This window comes from Elephantulus edwardii, unplaced genomic scaffold (genome assembly GCF_000299155.1).
Source record: "Elephantulus edwardii isolate Elephantulus edwardi_28Jun2011 unplaced genomic scaffold, EleEdw1.0 scaffold00016, whole genome shotgun sequence".
NCBI lineage: Eukaryota > Metazoa > Chordata > Mammalia > Macroscelidea > Macroscelididae > Elephantulus > Elephantulus edwardii.
This window is the reverse complement of record NW_006399766.1, coordinates 27,309,297-27,314,808: the sequence shown is the minus strand read 5'-3', so window position 1 is coordinate 27,314,808 and position 5,512 is coordinate 27,309,297. Positions and strand designations below refer to the sequence as shown.

At 44.5% G+C, this 5,512-nt stretch overlaps 1 pseudogene; it reads left to right on the top strand.

Moving 5' to 3' along the window:
- Positions 1-4,237: 4,237 nt before the first annotated feature.
- Positions 4,238-5,283, top strand: LOC102844275 (annotated as a pseudogene).
- Positions 5,284-5,512: the final 229 nt, after the last annotated feature.

The following is a 5,512-nucleotide window of genomic DNA, read 5'->3' as shown; positions in this document are numbered from 1 at the left end:
TTGGTTTGGTGTCGTAGTAACATAATGCATTTCTATTGATTTTGAGGAATGTAGAAAGGCAAATACAATTTTTAGTTGCTATAGGAGGCCAGCAGCAGCTTTTTAAAATTTATTATTGAAACCAAAACCATAGCTATTCCAGAATATCTAGACACAAGTAGTCAGGCCGACTAGCGTCTATTCTTAACGTCTCAGCTCATTATTGCTGAGTTGGTATCAACTCATAGCTGCCCCTCCAGCAGGTTTTTGGTAGGCTGTAAGTTGCACCAAAGAAGATTGCCCATCTTTCTCCTGTGGAGCTGCCAGTGGCTTCAAACCACCAGGGAAGGGCCACCTTTGCAGTGCAACTCCCTACAGACTTGTACACCTGAGTTTCCTGAATTCCAGTCTATGTCCTGCTTTTAGGAGGTTGGATAAGCCAAGCCGAGTTCCTTTACGTGTTGGTATTTGAGGATAACCCTAAGGCTGAACATAAGTGAAATGATTTCATAATGTAGCTTTACAGGCAAGCAGCGCTTTGAGGATAGACGTTGTTATTACCATTTTACCAATTATGAAACTGAGTCTCAGGCAGGTCAGTGAATTGGCTTAAAGTTAGGCAGAGCCAACAATGTTCTTCTGCGATTCTCATTTGTCAATGGTTTCATTCAACGAGGTTCCACAATTAACACATATGGTTGCAGCAGTCAAGAAATCAAAAGATTTCACACACCGGGAAAATCTGCTATCAAGGACCACTCCAAAGTGCTAAAGAGTAAGATGACAGTATAAAGATGAAGGCACACCTTCTCTAAGGATAGTCTTTTCTATTGCTTCCTATGCACCTAAGAGTTGAATAACAAAGTAGAGGGAAAGAAGATTTGTTGCCTTTGAATCACTGGTGATGATTATTGACTACACTAGGGACTTCCTAAAGAACAAACTAGTCTGTCTTAGAGGAAATGCAACCAGAATGGTTCTTAGAGGCAGGGATGATGAGACTTTGTCTTACACACTTTGGGCCTGTTGCTAGGAGGGACCAGTCCTTGGAAAAGGACATCATGCTGTGAAATGTAGAGGAAATGGGGAAGGAGGAAGACCTTCAACAGGTGGATTGACCCTACTGGAACACTTGATTGAAGCTTTTCAGTGGTTGTGAGGTTTCTGCAGGGTGTGGCAAGGTTTAGATCTGTTGTTCACAGAGTCGCTCTAATTTGTAGTGAACTTGATAGAAGTTAGAAACAACAATTTAAACTCAAGTCTGACCCTGTAATTCCAGCTCTTTCTCTGCTACAACATTATGCTTTCTCATTTGTCAAGCAAATGACAGAAATTTTCTCTATTATGCATGTGTGTGTGTGATAGAGAAACTGAACAAATGAAATGAGGTGGTGATGTCGAAAACGTTGTGCGAATTGGAAAGTGCGGTCCACGTGTCACCATTACTAGCTGACTTGTCAATGTTGACGAGTTGTACACTTCAGTTGTACCATATGACTTTTTCTTAACTGATGTATGCCTTTTTGAAGGAAAATTTTCTGCACTTAAAAGGAAAAGTGGTGTATGATAAAAAGGTACCTTGGAAGAAAGGCCTGGTGATTTAATTGAAGGCTGTAGTCCATAGGGAGTAGCACTGCAAAGTCAACGCTGGAGCTTCTCTGCTAGTGACTCTGAGAAGAAAGGCTCCTTTCCTGCTATTTACAATCTTGGAAACCCAATGGAAGGTCAGCAATGAGTTGATTCCTACGAGATTTCAGTGAATTGTCACTTACTGTGCATGTTACAATGACTGTAACCTAACAAGGTCCAGAGTACGAGGTACATTGTAAAGTGAATTGGGGGAGGAGGAAGAAAAGAGGGGGATGTGCAACTATCAGTGAATGAAAATCCATCTTTTCTGAAAACTTTCATTAAAATCACAATTAAAATAAAAAGTTTATAAAGTTAAAAAAGAGACAGAAATACAAATAAAAAGGATATATGCTCACTTTCTTTGTTGTCATACATTTCACTTGATCTTTCTTATGCACACTCACTAAGACCTCAATAGTTAGAGGGTAGGTCCAGTTTCAGGTGCTTTTTGAGGATAGTAATATCAGCATTGTTGTGCAGAAGAGAAAAAGGACATTAGTGGTGGTAAACACCCTACCCCCAATACACGGTAGGGATCCTGCTGGGCTGTGGACCCAGGTCTGTGTGGTTTCAAAGTCCAACTTCCTGTCACAGCTCTCGCCATTAGGACTGAGTGTTATGGAGCACAGAGTGGGCCAGGAGGAAGGAGGAGGCTCCTGGTGCTTTTGTGTGTTGAAGCACTAAGATGCAGAACTGGAGTTTGCTTCCACTCCCTTATTACTCTCATGTCTTTCACATAACCATTTTGTTTGTCTTAAGAGAAAAATATTTCTCCAGTGGGTTTTCTATTGTTTATATTTTAGTGGGGGGCAAAGAATGTGGGCAAAATCAGATTTGAAGGCTGGCGTTCTTCAGGCTGGGCAAAATAAAGCCCTTTGTTCAATTCACATGCATTAACTGCCTACAGCTTGCCAGGCACTGCAATACAATATGTATTTGGGATCATAAAGAAAATGAAGACAATTATTGAGTAAAATGACAGTCCTATAATAATGATATGTACTAAGTGCTCTTAGAACACAGCCAACTGAGTGATCATTTGAATATACTTTATTTGACTTTAGGTTTAATGCAATTTGAGGGTTTTTTCTATTTTAATGCCAATCCCCCACCCTCAAGTCCAAAGCCCATTGAAAACCATTTGTTGTTGAATTTACTCCAACTCATGACTCCTTGTGTGTCAGAGTAGAGCTGTTTTCAGTGGTGGCTTTTCTGGAAGTAGATCACCAGGCTTTTCTTCTAGGGAACTTGTGAGTAGATTCAAAAGCCCAACCTTTTGGTTAGTGACTGAGAAAGTTAACTAACTGTTGTTGTTGTAGTTATATGCCATGGAGTCAACTGTGACTCATAGGGACCCTATGTAGTTATATGCCTATGTACAGCAGCTCTGAACCAACTTTATTGTCTCTGACACACCTACTTCCATTACCCAAGTCACTGAGTCAATCCATCTCATCCAGGATCTTCCTCTCCTGCACTGTCCCTCTACCCTTCCAAGCATGATAGTCCTTCTGCAAGGGCTGGTCCCTCCTGGCAACATGCCCAGAGTATGTGAGACAGAGCTTCAAAATCCTTGTGTCCAAGGAACAGCTTGGTTTCACCCTCTCCAGGACAGACCTGTTTGTTCTCTTGGAAGTCTGTCGTATGTTCAACACTCTTTCCCAACACCACAACTCAAAACGACCAATTCTTCTTCTAACATCCTTAGTTATTGTCTAGGTCTCTGATGCACAGCAGGTGATTGAGAAGACCATGGCTTGGATCAGGAGCACCTCAGTTTTTAGACTGACATCGTTGCTCTTCAGTACTCAGGAATGGTGCCTGGCAGCAGATTTTCTCAATGCAAATCATCTTTTGATATCCTGAGTGCTGGTGCCAAGAGTGTTGATTGTGGAATCAAGCAAACTGAAATTGTCAAAATTCTCAATCTCTTTTCCATCTATCATGATGTTGCCAATTGGCTTCATGGTAAGAATCTTTGCTTAGTGTGATTTGACCTATGCAGTTCAAACTTAGGTTGCTCTAGGGTCAACTCATGTAAAAATAAGGTGTCCTGGTGACACAGTGCATTATTATATAATCTGATAACAGAAAGGTTGACAGTTCAAATCTATCAGTGACTCCTCAAGAGAAAAAAACGAGACAGTTTCTAACTACAAAGAATTATAGTCTCAGATGACCTTTAGTTGGAGTCCATCCACTGTCAATGGAGGGTCATAAAAATGAAATAGTAAGCCAGCCTTCTCAGTGTTTCATAATTCGATGATGTGATACTCAAAGTAGCAGGCTGCAAACCGAAAGTCAATAGTTTGAATCTACCAGCCCCTCCACAGAAGATAGACAGGCAGTCTTATCCTGTAAAGATTTACAGCTTTGGAAACCTGGTGGACAATCACTCTGAGTCAGAACCAACTCAACAACAGTGGGTGGGGTTGGGTTTAAAGAATATGATAAACTTTTTGTTAACAAGACTTTTTTTTTTTAAAAAAAGGAGGCCTGTCCTGCTCGCTGTCTTTCGGGGTCTGGCGGGATCCTCCACCCGCAGCCATGAGTTGGCACCACTTCAGACGAGCCTGGCTTCCCTGGGAGGAGTAGTCCCTCATCGCACCGGCAGGCTGCCTGCAGGATGGAGTCTTCCGCCTCCAATCTGCCGGCTAGCACACCCTAGTCCAAAGGAAAATCAAGGAAGAAGGGTTTAGGGATAACCTGTATGTCCAAGCCCCCAGTGTCCCACCCCACACTGCCCCAGAACCTCGACTCTCGGACTTTCCATAGGAGACTGGAACTTTGAGGTGGAAACTGATGACCTGGTAACCATCTCAGAGCTTGGCTGTGGGGCCTATGGGGTAGCGGAGAACATGTGGCGTGACCAGAGTGGCACCATCATGGCCGTGAAACGGATCTGAGCCACTAGGAACTCACAAGAGCAGAAGTGGCTTCTCACCGACTTAGATTTCAACATGCGGACAGTTGACTGCTTCTACACTGTCACCTTCTATGGGGCGCTCTTCCGAGAGGGTGACGTGTGGATCCGTATGGAGCTCATGGGCACCTCTCTTGACAAGTTCTACTGGAAAGTGCTGGCTAAAACCATGACGATTCCAGAGGACATTCTGGGAGAGATCACTGTGTCGATTGTGGACGCTCTGGAGCAAGGGGTCTGTGATCCACAGAGATGTTAAACCCTCCAGTGTGCTCATCAACAAAGAGGGCCACGTGAAGAGTGTGACCTTTGGGATCAGTGGCTACTTGGTGGACTCTGTGGCCAAGACCATGGATGCTGGTTGCAAGCCCTACATGGCACCTGAGAGGATCAACCCGGAGCTGAACCAGAAGGGCTACAATGTCAAATCAGATGTCTGGAGCCTTGGCATTACCATGGTTGAGATGGCCACCTGGGGCACTCCATGGCAGCAGCTGAAGCAAGTAGTGGAGGAACCATCCCCCCAGCTCCCAGCTGATCCCTTGTCCCCTGAGTTTGTGGACTTTGTTGCACAGTGTCTCCGAAAGAATCCTGCAGAGGGCATGAGCTACCTGGAGCTGATGGAGCACCCGTTCTTCACCTTTCACAAAACCAAGAAGGTGGACATTGCTACCTTTGTGAAGGAGATCCTGGGGGAGGAGTCACAGGGCGGACCCTGTGGCTCTTGGCTGGAGCCCCTCAGGGGCTGAAGTGCTGGCCTGTGTAGATAAGCTACTGCCATTTGGCCTCGGAGCACCCACAGGAGCTGGGAAGTGTCCTCTTGGATCTGACTGCTCCAAGGATCCCAGATCTTCAGCCCTAAGACTCTGGACCCAGAAGGGCCTGATATTCAGCTGAAGTTCTATCCAGGGCTCTGAGCATCCCCACTGGACACTATCCCCACAGCCACTCTACCATCCTACCCTCAGATACCATCAA